The sequence below is a fragment of the Elephantulus edwardii genome, unplaced genomic scaffold (assembly GCF_000299155.1).
Source record: "Elephantulus edwardii isolate Elephantulus edwardi_28Jun2011 unplaced genomic scaffold, EleEdw1.0 scaffold00232, whole genome shotgun sequence".
Classification (NCBI taxonomy): Eukaryota; Metazoa; Chordata; class Mammalia; order Macroscelidea; family Macroscelididae; genus Elephantulus; species Elephantulus edwardii.
Genome location: NW_006399982.1, coordinates 277,353 through 292,697, shown reverse-complemented (window position 1 = coordinate 292,697; position 15,345 = coordinate 277,353).

The following is a 15,345-nucleotide window of genomic DNA, read 5'->3' as shown; positions in this document are numbered from 1 at the left end:
GGAAACGCACAGTACTTAACACACCATAAATGCAAAGGAAAAGAAATAAATAAATCAGGACTCCACATACGCTTTGAATTAAACGGGTTTGTTATTAACTGAGGGCTAAATGTAACAAACACATAACTATTATGAAGATAAAATAAAGATGCTATCTTAATTAAAAGGTTTTGGAAAATTGAATTTACCAGTGGATGTAATACCTTGAGCAACATTTTTAACTCGGAATAATGCAGAGATGTAGGGCTTTGTTTCATTCTGTATTTTTTTTTCTGAGCACCTGCAAATTGACAGTTACATTCTGTCAAGAATTTATTTTACCCCAGAATTGTCACATGTTTAAATTATGGAATCCCCTAATCTATCAAAGGCATATAACTTGGAACCACATAATACCGTGAAAACTTTTAAGAAATTATTCTTGAAGTTCTTTTTCTTGTTTTATGCAAAATACTAATCTTACTCTTAATCTACTGGTTTTATTGCTTCAGATAAAGGAATTTCATGTCCTGCTAGTAGAATATTTATCATATTCTCATCAGAAGTTTTAATCCAGGATATATACATTGATTCATTGATTTTTTATTTTTTTAATTTATTTTTAGCAATTTAGGCAAAAAAGTTCTAAGAATGCATTAGCTTTAGGGATTATTTACCACAGCCATGTATTGACAATGAGAGATAGGCTGCTCGCTCTTGCCATTTTCTGATATTCTGCTTTCTAGGTGGATGTCCAGCTGTCTTAGAGAATTTTGAATCATCTGTTTTAGCAGGAAAGAAAGAAGGAGTTACAAACAGGAAAAAAAATAAAGTCTAAGACATTTTGGAAAGCAAATTTATTTGCCTTTCAAGCTTCTTGTTGTTGTTGTTGTGTGCCCTGGAGTTGGAACTGACCCATAGCTGACCCAACAGTGAGTTTTCAGAAGCAGTTAATCTCAGGGAAAGAGATTGCCCCTCCTTCTCCCAGGGAGCAGCTGATGGATTCAAACCTCATGCCTTCAGGATTGCAGCACAGTTTCTTACCACTAGACCACCAGGTGGCACCACAGTTTCTTACCAGTAGACCACCAGGTGGCAAGAGGCTGTGTTGCAGTCCCAAAGGCAAGAAGTCAGAGGCCGCCAGCTATTCTGAGGAAGAAAGATGGGCAGTCTCCTCCTATGTGATTAACTGCCTCTGAAAACCCGCTGGAGGGTCAGCGCTGGGTCAGTTCTGACTAGATGGCGCACAGCAACACAATTTCAGGCTCACCTGAGGTTTATTCTAAACTCTCCCAAGTACTAGGGAGACATAGCTGTGAAATTCCTTATGAAGTCAGAGGCTTGAATTTACTATCTTTTATAAATGTAGTTAAGAATAAGGCTAACAGAAAGTTACTAGTAATTCATTGAATTTTCAGAGGATATAGGGAAATGCATGGAATTAATAGCTATGGCTCCAACAGATAATTGGATGAGTGGCTTAAAGTAGTAAAAAATAATTTAAAAACAGCCAATGAATAGTTAGGAATACTAAAGTATTAAAAATAATATTAGGGAAGATGTGAATTGCATTAGGGGAAAAGTAGATTTACTTTGTCCTACAAATCAGGAATGGTATAGAGACTTCCAAAAATAAAACAAAACCAAATACAACAGAATGTTTTTTAAACGTATGCAGACATACAGATATTATCAATGAGAAGACTTAGCATGTAACTTCTCCTATAGCTCTACTCTCCAGCATGTATTGTTCCAAATATGACTCCCTAAATATGTATACTTTGCAAAATCTTTAGAACCTCACCTCAATGACATTGTCATTGGTTGGTGTATCTTTAAAGGTCAATGTAGTTTCCCTCACTTAACACAATCATTATTCTTCAATAGTGATTTGTGTCCTTCACCTATTTATGTTATTGGAGGTTGTCAGCAGGAAATGAAATTAAGAAATCTAACTAATTAGTTACTAAGACTGAATTGCAAGAGATATTTATTTAGTCAAAATCTTAAAAACTAAAAAGAAATTTGCATTTTGAACCAGGAATGTTGCTCTTCAAGGACAAGACTACTCTGGTGAACAAAGTATAAATCTGGTATTTATCCTTGTCACTCTTGATCCAACTAGATGATAAATTCACCTGTCACTTACAGGACCAAACAAATTCCAAGCACAAAGCCTGTTTTCACTGAAGAAATAAAAAGAGGCTTCCACAAAAATGGGCCGCGGGATCTTTTAGCATGCAATGGCTTGAGCTTTTGTTGTAATACACACATGTGCAAAAAACAATTGACAGTTTCAAAGAGTTAATTACATGTTGTCACAAAAATATATTAAATATAATTAATCATATAAATACCTGATAGTTATGAATCACCAACTAAATTCCTCACTATTTCCAGTGGCTGTCCATTCTTTGTCATCTTCCTGAGAGCAGTTGAGACACACTTTTCCCCTCCATTTTTATTTTATGTAAATATTCACCACAGTAAAAATCTCTAAGTTAGCTTTGTTTTATTTCTAGTTCATTTCATAAAAGGAATCAGAAGCCCCATAATTCTTTTAAACATTGAGTTGACAAACAGTTTAGAGCAAAGGGGAAGAGTTTGCATGAATGCTTCTTACTCTGGAAGCATGTACAACCTTTATTAGAAACAAATCAGTGTTCACTGTCTAGCTTTTTAAACTGTTAGCACACATGCATATATAACTGTCCTATTTCTTAAAAAAATCTGAATCCAGTTAAATATTTTCAAATTTTCTTTTAAGTGAAATAATTCTCTATTTTGAATTTTTGTTGTTGCAAATTCTGGGTCTCAAATTTACTCATTGCTTATTTTCCTATACATGGAATAAGCTTTTATTTATTTATTTTTCAATGCATTGAGATATTCTCAGGTACAGATATAGATTTTAATAAAGCTTCGTCATTAGAATTGTAGCTCTAAGTTAAGACATTTATTTTATATGTTCTTAATGCAACATATTTCAACAACTAATGGACTTCATTAGGAATGAAAATAGAAACTTTGAAAGTGCCAGAAAATAGCTATCTGGCCCATATACCTTGCTTGCTTTTTAAGCCACCAGTTTGAGGTTTAGAGACAAAATGGTGCTGAAGTTCCATTTACTAATTCAGAGATTTTCATGCTTCAAAACACTGAAGGACAGCAAGCCAACTAACATTTGGTCACAGCAATAGTGCAGGCTTTGAATTTTACATATCAATTTCATGGCAAATTTTTAACAACTATGGATTGGCACAATAAACATCAGGGTGAAGCAATGTGATGTTTTATGGAGCACCTCATCGCCTCCAGATTGCTTCCTTAGAAGAATGCATTTAACAAACTTTATTTAAGAAAATAACAGCAGTGTCTAGAAATATTGTTGTCTAGACTGGTAAACCTTGGGTACCACTAGTCAGAGAAGAAAGCATTAAAGGTGAAGAATGACCTAGTTTGTGTTTATTGAAAATTTGGATGGCCAAATTTGAAAACCGTGATTTCTTGATGGAAAGCATGACTGAATCAACAGTAATATATTAAACAAAAACAAACATGGACCCAGAAATAGCAAATTCACTGTTCCACCTTCATGGCTTAGTCTACAAGACCTGGATCTAAAAAAGGTTGTCCATAAAATTGCCTAATTTAATCCAGATAAGGTGAAGCACGTTCAGTTATGAAAATCCCCTGGTCATCGTAATACCATTAAAGGCTGAGGTTATTTCTCTGTCAGAAAATTGTAAATAGCATTTTATAAAATCAGAATCACATTGAAAACCGTGGATTGTTTTACAAATATCTATGTGTGTATATATACATATGCTTCTGAAATATGGGTATATTATAATAGAGTTTTTATTTTATTTGTGGTCTTTAGTCCTAGATAATCAAACAGTAAAGATACTTGAATGCAAACTTTATATATAAATGTATATTTCTAATGCTAGGGGAAATGCTACTTTATAATAAAATAAGACACTGGTAGGAACAATGACAAAGCACATGCTTCTTCAGAACTTCAGTGATTCTGAATCCCCTTTTGGTGGAGAGAACTCTTTTTTTATTTCTTAGAAGTTGTCTTAAGAAGCTATGCTTCCAGATTCCATGAAATATCAGATTGAAAATTTATGTTTGAAGGCAGGAAAAAGATGCTAAACTTCACTCTGTTTTTCAGGATTTTCCCCACAGCCCAAGTTAAAAATTCCATATTTAAAATCTTAAGTGAAAATTTCTAATGTGCAGAGATGATATATTGAATTTTGGTAACAAATGGAAGCAAAAAATAACATCACATCAAGCACTGAATTGTCATCATCAAAAGTACATCTTTAAATGTTTTATTTGTTGGAAAGAATACACTGATGTTTCTTTGCGTCTTTGCGTTGGTCCAAGCACAATCTGATAACAGTGATAATCATTTTGCTCCAAGTTGTTAAAAGGATTCAAAATATACTCCCGTGATCAGAATTGGTATTAGCTGCATTACAAAGTTAAATGTTAAACTCTTCAGAAATTACACCAAAATGTTTAATAAAACACATTGTACAAGAAACTGAACAAATGTTTCCTTTTTGCATTAAAACACAGACTATCCAAATCATTGTTTTCTGAAATCAAACTTGTAAAGTGTTTCTGCACCACAAACTTCCTAAAGTGAAAAGCAATTAAAATCTTGAGATTCCCATGCATGTAGACAAAATGCTGGCACTTATTTTTTTACATTAAACTTATTTGAGAAGTCTTTTTTTTTAAATTAGTCAGTCTATACTATATATAATGTGTCTCTGAAAAATTGTTGTATCTTGTAAAATGATAAAAAATGGGCTTATGGTTCTGGATTAGTTCATATATTTTATTACAATCAAAAGTAAGAGCTACTCTTTAACCATGAAGTAACTTGATCTCATTTAGGGCTCAGTTCATATCTTGCTTTTCTAGGACTCAGAGCTGAGCACATCCATTCATTCTTTAACTCATGAGTTGCAAAGTAGAATCTGAGTTAATTTAGGGATCATAAACTAAGACATTGTCTCAAAAATCTAAGCAACTCAGACCCGTAATTAAATATAATGCCCGAGGGGATGCATTACAATCAATATGTGATTAAGATTTCTGCATTCTCTGATTTCCTGAGACATCATATTTGGAAAAGAAGAGGGTCATTGAAAAAGGAAGACCTTTAAGGAGATAAATTGACACAGGGACTACAGTGGGTGGCGTGTGATCCGATTTTGATCTGCTGTCTTAATGAGTTGTAACGTATGCATATACTTAACAAGATAGCCATGATGTTTAAACACTGAAGACCCAAAGAGACATGAGCAATGAATAGAGAAAAAATAATTATTTAGTATTGGGGGTGGGGAGAGAAAAATGAAAGAGACAAGGAGTCCCCTTTACAGGAAATTGAATGGGGAAATGTGAAGAGACATAATTAATGGAAAACAGCTGAATGGAACAAGAAAATTTTATACAGAAATGGAGGTGGGAATGGGAGACATTCATGAAGCAGTTTGTATTAATAAAATGAAAAGTTATTCGAAGTGTTGTCTATCCACTATTTAGGTTTGTTTGAGCATCTGTTAGAATACTACTGGTTTGTTGTAACAAAATCTACCCAAACTGAAGCTTCATCTGCAGGTTCACAGAATCAAAATTTAATGATGTCTGTGTCTGGGGCTCACGCATATTCACCCACATCTGTATATAATAACTTCCCTCTTGAACTCCTTTGAGAAGTAACAGAAACCACAAGGAATTGTACTGCCAAGTCAAGGGCACACAAACTCACCAGTAGGCCTAGGGAAGAAAATTGGCCAGTCTCCTTCCATGTGATTTACTGCCTCTGAAAACCCAATGGAGGGTCAGCTCTGAGTAGGTTCTGACTCACTGGCACACAACAACATTCTCTAGTTAAGAGAGCTGTGGTGGCCTAGTAAGTGGAAAGTGGTAGTGCCCACTCAAAGGCAGGCTTTAGAATCCACGAGCTGCTCAATGGGAGAAAGAGATAAGCCATTTACAGCTTCAGAGTCCAGCTCTAAGTGGGTTCCAACTTAATGGAAATGAGTTAGTTTAAGTTTACTCTTTAAGGAGTCCAACTGCACCTAACAAATGACATAGTAAATAATACAACCAGCTGCTAAAAGGTTGGTGGTTCTGATTCACCAGGGTGTTTGTGAAAGGAAGATGGCAGCCTTCTCCCATAAAGATTTACAGCTTCAGGAACCAGTTTGGGGTTTGTCATAAGTTGGAATCAACCGAATGGCAGTGGGTGCATTTTGGATATTATTCTCTCTTAGGAAGCTTGGGGTGAGGTTCTATTCCACCAGCTGCTCTGTGGGAAAAGGATAGGAAATCTCCCATTCAAATACTGCTTCTGAAAACCCACTGGAAGATGCACTATGGGTCAGTTCCAACTCAATGGTACAGAACAATAACAACAATAAACAACAGGGAGCTTGGATGGTCTAGTGGTCAGGGAATTGTGTTACTAAGCTGCACCTCTCTGGTGGTTCAAATCCACCAATTACTTTGTCTGAGAAAGATGAGTAATCTCCCATACAATTTACAGCTTCAGAAACCCACTGGAAGACTTATCTGTGTCAGTTCAGGCTCAATAGCTATAAGTGTTGAGGAATGCATTTGGTTTTGTGTTTGATTTTTCCCACCTCTGTATCTTTAAGGGATACCTGGTGATTCTGTGGTTAACTGTTCAGCAGCAAAACAAAAAGTTGGCATTTCAAAGCCACTCACCTCTCTGGAGGATAGAGGGTTGACTCAATATTACCATAGAGATTCCAGCCTTGAGAGCTGTACAGGGCAGTTCTGCTCTGTCCTACAAGGTCACCATGAGTCACAATCCACTTGGCATCAATGAGTTTAGTTTTTGGTTATTGCTCTTAAAAGTCTCCACAAAGCATGCTATCTTACTGGGCCACTTTGAGTTGTATTTTTAAGCTTTAATAAGTTAGTTGGCCATGAATTTTACATGTTAAGCCAACCGGGGCCTTTTTCTCGACCTGTTCTCCCCATTCTACGCCACCTGAAATACATACAGGTCTATATAGAAGAAGGAGTGGATACACACACACACACACACACACACAGAGAGAGAGAGAGAGAGAAAACATTATTAAAAGGAAGTTGAGTCAGTACTGTTACTGTTGTAGCTTTTGTTGCTATGTGTCATCGAGTCACCTGCAACTCAGCGACCCTATGTACAAAAGCCCTAAGCCCTGCTCAATCCCACCCCAATCTTATTGTCTCCAACACGCCTACACCATTACCCCAATCACTGAATCAATCCATCTCATCGGGGTCTTCCTCTCCTGTGCTGTCCCTCCACATTCCTAAGCATTAAGTTCCTCTCCAAGGACTGGTTCCTCCTTGAAACATGTCCAAAGCATGTCATACGAAGCTTCAGAATCCTTGCCTCCAAGGAGCAGCCTAGTTTCACCCTCTCTAGGATGAATCTGTTTGTTCTCTTAGCAGTCCATGGTATACTCAATACTCTTCTTCAACACCGCTGCTCTAGGGCATCAATTTTTCTATCATCCAAAGAAAGGTGATTCAACTGAGTGCAGAAATTATCAAACAATATCATTAATATCACATGCAAGCAAGATTCTGCTGAAGATTATTTTAAAAATTACTGGATCAGCACCGCAACAGAGAACTGCCAGAAGTATAGGCTGGATTTAGAAGAGGCCTTGGTACTAGGAATAGTGTAGCCAATGTCAGATGGATCTTGGCTGAAAGCAGGGAGTACCAGAGGAATATTCATCTGTGTTTCATTGACTATGCAAAGGCATTTAACTGTGTTGACAGCACAACTCCTTATCATTAGGTCACCAGAGATCCCTTGTGGAATAATGCACAGCAGCCTTCTCTTGTGCCTAGTACTAGTTTGATAAAGTTCTTCCTCATACAAAATTATTTCTTCTTCCATAATTACTAGCCATTATTTCATTTTACTCCTTAAAGCTATCAAATATCAGTTGAATCCTTCACCTATGGGAAAGTCATACTGATATTTGGGGGAAATTATATTGATATTTGAAGGTCATTGTCATTTCTTCCTCACCCTCATTTTCAAGTTTCCTCTGCTTATGTGAAACATGAAAAAACTCTAATATTTTGGTGAATATCATGTTATTTTTCTGATAAATTTTACCAATTTAAAGAAGCTTCCTCATTCTAGGTATTACTGCCCCCCCCAAAAAAAACCCACCACTTTAAGACTGTCTTCACTTTTTTGATAATGACATCAAAACTTTCTAAATATTTAGGATTCTTTCTTTTAAAATGCCTAAATATATTTTTTTAGTCCATTTTAATATCTAGTTCAAAATAAGAGGTGGGTTTGGTAAAGCAATTGTGAAAAACACTAAACTGATTGAATCTTTGAGAGGAACTTTCCAGATGGAGTAGCAAATTCCTACCCAGTGATTAATCATGAATCCTCTCTGTAACTTTGTGGTCACAGCTGGAAATTATTTTTCAGGGATTAACAACATCACACTTCATCTTTTCACTTCAGTAATTTGGCTTCAGGTGGATGAGGTGACCATTCAGGTAGAAGAAGTATATATTTTGGAAATAGATGCTCTTAAAGAGAACATGTTTTTATTCCCATTTAAATTCTCTTTTGCTATAGAAATCTCCCTCAAGAATTACATTCTTAGGACTCATCAGTATCAAAACAAATTTTCTCAATGATTCACTAATTTAGTACCCAATTTTAAATGTGTATTTGCTTGAATAATCATTGCTGGTTCTCTTCAAATTCTTACTGAAAATTTTCTTCTCTAAATCCACTTACATCTCTGCATTTACAAATCTCACCACTTTGCTTGATGAACTAGGCTCTGAATTATTTTACTTTTTCTTTCCTAAATTTTGAGTAGTTTAGTTTTGGTTTTACAGGCAGCATTTCACTTTGTGAAAAGTGACATGCATTCTCTGATCATGAACTTTCACAGTTATTTTAAAATATTATCTGTAGTCATGCTACTTCCTAACTCTTTTGATAATTTATCTGAAAGACAGCATATCTTAATCACTATGCTCTTTTACTCATGCTATCCTGTATATCATTGCAATTTTTTCCTTCCAAAAATATCCCCTTAGCCACAGAGCAGCACAGGAGAAATACACAAGGGGCATAGCAAAAGATTCTGTAACATGAATTCCACATTGACCTATATGCATGCTTATTTTGTCAACCTTCATCCCTTTCTTCCTCTTTTTCTCACTTTTCTACATCTGATGTTCACTTTACTTAATTACCTTACTTTTGAACTAACTTACATTTTCCCTCTTTAATTTTTGATTAGTTAATTCCCATGTCAGTAATCACTAACCTCAGAAATATATACTTATCTGCTTGGCATATTACTTTATCACTGTGAAGTGATAAATAAATTGGATGAGTTTTCTTGTTGGTTTTTTTCTTTTTTTTTTTTTCATTTCCTCAAGCAAGACTGAATGCAGATGTTAATGATATTGCTTGGGTATCAAAAACATAGGTTTCAAAGTCTCTGCAATTCTCTTTTTCCCTTCAAAGTAGCCTTCCTTCAAAACTTGAAAATCACTCTTGAATTCTTTGTCTCATGTATATTATTTGGGGACAGAAAAAGCAAAAGATTAATGGGAAGATGTGGATTATGTACCATGGAGGTACTTTTTCAGAGTTCTTGGTTGCTAGTAGCCTCTCATTGGTTAGAACTGAAATCTTACTAATAAGGAAGAAAGATGCATTTGAATTGAAAGCCTTTGTTACAAAATATGAACTACCTCTAAGACATGCACTGAGTGTAACTAGAACCCTTCGTAGGGGATACATCCTTTATCTACAAGATTTGCCTATTCTAATAACACTGACAATATACAGACTACAGTTTAAGAACTGGATTGCTCTTCAAGCTACTTTTTCTCTGATAAGTTCAGGTACTATTATCACTGATCTCCTATATGATAAGAAAAGCAAACTGATTTCATATTGCATATTGTCAAATACCATAATGGTTACTCATTATGTAGAGTGGTTGAATGAGCTTCCAGATGGATTCATGTGGGAAGCAGGAGTGGCATCCATGTCCTAAACCACATGCCTCTGGAATCTTTATGAACTTGGAGAAACAACAATAGCTATCCAAATATCCCATAGGGCGGGGAGAACAGTGAGAACACAAGAATCATAACACATGTCTCTCACAGCTACGATGCATTAGATACACATTACTTTCTGAATAAAGAACCAAGAAATCTTGACCAGATCACCCTGGGATGAGTTACACAGACTCCTCTTTGGCTCAGTATATCTGGTTAAATAGGAAAATGATGGTGGTTTCAATTCACTCACAGTGTTAGCAGTAGCTTGCGCTGGTACATCTCAGTGTTGTTGTGCAGCTTGGAGCCAAAACCAACTAGCTGGCTCTCCAACAGTTTTTCAGAGGCAGTAAATCACACAGGAGGAGATTATCCATCTTTCTCCCATGGAGCAGTGGATGGATTTCAGCTGCATGGTTTGGGCTGGCAGCCTAACTCCTTACAGTTAAATCAATTTACTCCGGAATTACAAACCAGGGGGAAGTTGACTGGCTTCATTAATTATCTCCATCTTAAATGTGAACACTCAAAACCAAGAGCCTGTTAAAATGAAGCCAACACAACTATCTGTTGGTTTTACGAATGGTGATCTATTTCTCTGAAACAGGTTATATGTTGGGACATTTTAAAAAAATAGAAATCATAGGGGTGAGCTTCCCTTTTTATCACTGAAATTCCCATGCAGAAATATCACCACTTTGCTGCCTCTACACTTAAGGCCTAGCTGCTTGTCAAATGTTTATATATAATCCAGCTGGAAAACTCCAGAAAGCAAAATTATCAATGAGAGCCTATAGGGTGATTTCATCTTTTATTTATTTAAACAACAACAACAAAACACACACACACACACACACACACACACACACACACACACACACACACACACAAATCCTCAACTGACTTTGGTCTGAATATCATGTGGATTAACTTCAGCTGATTTAGAGCTTAGTGTTTCTAAAGCCTAACTTCCGATTAGAATCACGTGAGAATTTAAGTTCTACTTAGGTTCAGTTTCCACCCCTAGAAATCCAAATGTAATTGATTTGAAAGGATGCCAGGTGATTCTCCTCTTCAGGGTTTGAGAGCCACTCTGCTAAGTGAATTCCTAAGAAATCATTGTTGTTGCTGATTGCCAGCCGGTAGGTTCCGACCCTGAACCCTCGGTGGCTTAATGGACAATGTAATGGAATGTCGCCTGGGACTTGTACCGTCTTCACAATCTACGGTATGTTTGGGTTCATTGTTTTGGTTGTTGTGTCCAAACATCTCATTGACAGTAAAACCCATAGCTTTTTAGTTCATTCTATCTCACAAAAACTTGAGAAGACAAAGTAGAATTACGCTTGAGAATCTCCAAAGCTGTAAATATTTACAGAAGCTGACAGATCTGGTTTTCTTCCTTGGAAAGACTGAAAAGCTCAAGTATGACTTTCTGGTTAGAAGCTAAGCTCCTTAAACATTTCATGAGCAGGACTTTTTCTCATTGAGAACACAAAACCAAAAAATCCAGAGTCACTGCCATCAAATCGATTCCAAGTTTCCAAATCTTTATGAAAGTACACTGACTGCTCATCTTTCTTATTTAGATCAGCCAGTGGATTCAAGTCACCAGACTTTTGGCTCACAGTGCAACATGTTATGGAAAACATGTTACATGGGGGGTTTGGGGGTTTTTTAAAAAGTGCTGATTCATAGGATGGATGAAGTTGGCATTTGAGAAAATGTGTTAAATTGAAAATGTCAACAAGGGTTATGATTGTAATACGCAATTAAAATTGTCTGAAAACTTAACATTTCAAGTCATTTCATCTCTGTCAGTTGGAACTGACTCAAAGCTGACTGCATTGGATATTTGGAGGCTGTAAGTCTCATGGGAGGAGATTGCTCATCTTTCTCCCAAGGAGTTCATTCAATGACCCTGGAAAGTTCTGACATCTTTTCAGTCTCCTTGGGATGGTATAATAGTATATGAATCTTACATTAAACTGTTGTTTGGATATTCAGAACTAACACAGGGACAATTCTATCCAAATCCAAAGAGATATTTAGAATCCACTTTATGGCATCCACTTCCTAAACAACATGCCTCCGGAAACTATGAACTTTGATGAATGCCGATAGCTGTAGAGGGGCTTCAGGTCTTTTGATCATAGGGTCACTATGAGTCGTGCTCGATTCAAAGGCAATCAACACCATGTATTTTTCCCCCCTTAAGAATCTGAATCTTACATTAAACTTGTGTTTGGATATTTGGAACTAACACAGGGATAATTCTGTCCAAGTCCAAAGAGATATTTAGAAACCACTTTATGTTGGTCTTTGCTTTCGTCACAAGATGCTTGCATTAATAAGCATGACTGCTGTAGGAAACTCTGGTAGTGTATCCCGTAGAGAGCTGCTTTGCTCCTACAGAACACTCTTGTCTGGCAGATGCTTAGGAGAAAGAAGGACATTCCGCTGTATGATTAACAGCTTTGGAAACTCATTGAAGAGTCAGTCAGCTACGAGTAGATTCTGGCTCAATGGTAATGAGTTTGAGAAGTGTATTAGAATAGTAGCTCTCAAAGTCAAGAAGATTCAGAAATTACATAGACTGTTAGAGAAAAATGTCTTTGTTACTTGTTTCTGCTTCCATGGTTCACACTGACATTTTATTTAGAGAGAACGTGCTGAGAGAATTGTTCTCTATTATTTGTAGTAAAGTCCACTTGTCTTCTGATGCCACAATTCTGGCTATGAGAGGTCTATTAGTTCCATGGTCTGTTTGATTTATTTTCTTGTCTCAGACCCCACATTCCAGTGACAGAATTACTGTGTGATAGCTGTATCCACACTTTCACTCAGAAGACATCATCTCCTGCAAGCATAAATTTTTACCTTGCACTTTCCCACACAAAATTCTAAAGGCCAGTAAGAACTAGAGTATGACACTTCCTCAATTACCTATACACCAACTAACCCTATCATAAGAAAAGAGAATTCTGTATTTCTTCCATTAATCTACACCATTTAGTGATGTTGCTAGTAGATGTTACTTTTAAAAGCCATTTACCTGTCTGTATTTTTTTTTTCACTCTTGGCCTTTGTTTTTTATGTAACATAGTTTGTTTTATAACACATTTGACTTGCCCCACTGGTCGAAGAAGAGTCAGAATTAATTTCTGGCTCTTGAATACATAAATTTGCACACAACATATACTTGGGAACTTTGTAAGTCAGGATAGATGTTTCTGATATATCAGCGTCTGAGCTGTTTCTCCTTTCTAAACCCTTGGAAAGAGTGGTTCTTTCTTTCTCTATAAGAGGAGATTGAGAATGACTAATTGATCTCTAGAGGGGTCTGTTCACTGGCATAGAAAACTTAGTTATGTCACCTGGTATGTGATTAAGCTGTGGCCAGAATCCTTAGATAGAGTTTGGTTTGAGAACACTGTATCTTTGACTAACATCTTATATGCTCAACATCTGGTATACTCTACAGGTATGATCAGACTGTTTGCATTTAATATAAGTACTGATGTTTGGATATATGTTTTCCATTGCACAATGAATGCCAATGGACTATGAATTCAGTACAAATAGGGTATACCATAGCTGCCCCCATTTATCTCTACAATATCCTATAGGATTAGAATAGACATTTTGAGAAAGTAATAGGCTCAAAACTTTTGGAGTCAACATTCATCTGGGTCTGTATCTATAGGATTCTGTAGAATATGAGAGAGAGAGAGAGAGAGAGAGAGGGATGTAAGTGCATTATCATTGAGTCATAACTGATTCATAGCTGCCCCTGTAGCACCTTATTGGAGGCTGTAATGTTCTCCTTTAATATGGGAAGAGATTACCCCTCTTTTTCCCATAGAACTGCCTGTGGATTCACACACCTAGAAGAAGTTCTGTCTTTTGATTAGCAGTTCAGCTCCCTATGGTGTATACAGCTAAAATACAATATGCATATTTAACTTTTAACAATCTATTTAGAATGAATTTTTTGCACTTGAGGTAGAATGGAAAAGCCCATTGCAATACATGCTACTTTAACCTCACTCTCCTTGTTACTGTTGTTTAAATACATTTGGCAATCCCATCAGACAAAGGAAGCGTAATCAATTATTTACCTGTCCCAGTTGTTGGTGTGTTCACATGTGTGAGAGTGGAACTGTGCTCCACAGGGCGTTTGATGACCAACTTTTCCAAAGTACATCACTGCATGGATGTTGACATCTCTTGCTCTGCCTTCATTAGTAACGTCCCAAATTTCATTCTGATTTCATTTCCATTCAGTCTGAAACAGTTACATTAGCAAATCCTTTGAAAATGTCTGCAGGGAATGTACTTCTTTAATTTTCCTTCATCTGAAAAATATTTTATTTCACCATCAATCCTGAAGGATATGTTCTTTGGATACAGATTTTTTTAACCTGAAAGTTATTTTCTTTTAGCACATTTTAAAACGTTTTGCAATTTCCTTCTGACCTCTATGCTTGTGCCCTGCTGTTAATGTGTCATTTTCTCTGGATTCTATCAGGACTTTTTCTTTGCCTTTAATTCTCAATAGTTTTGTTACTATGGCACCAGATGAATTTATTTGGGTTTCTTCCATGTGGAGTTCATTGAGCTTCTTGAGTTTAGATTACCTATCCACTTCCAAAAATACAAAAGGCCTTCTAAAACCCTATGTACAATAGAACAAACTTAAAGTAGAATAACAGATAACGGCAACTGAGGCTTTAGCCCTCAAATTTGGAAACACAAAGGAAGAGAAACAGTTGTAAAGAGGAAGTAATGATTAGAATGTGGACTGTAGGAAAAGCTGACATTGTTAAGAAAGAAATGGAACACATAAATATTGGCATGTTGTTGTTGTTGTTATGTGCCATCGAGTTGCTTGCAACTCATAGCGACTCTATGTACAACAATCCTAAACTCTGCTCTGACCTGTGCCAATCGCACTGTCTCTGACACTCCCAACCCGATTACCCCAATCACTGAATAAATACACCTCAGAGAGGGTCTTCCCCTCCTGCGCTGTCCTTCCACCCTACCAAGCATGATGTCCTTCTCCAAGGACCAGTCTCTCCTTACAACATGTCCAAAGTATGTTAGACAGAGCCTCAGAATCCTTGTCTCCAGGGAGACACCAAGGTTAACATTTTCCAGGATGAATCTGTTTGTTTTCCTAGCAGTCCATGGTACTCTCAATACTCTTCTCCAGCACCACAGCTCAAAGGCATCAATTCTCCTTCT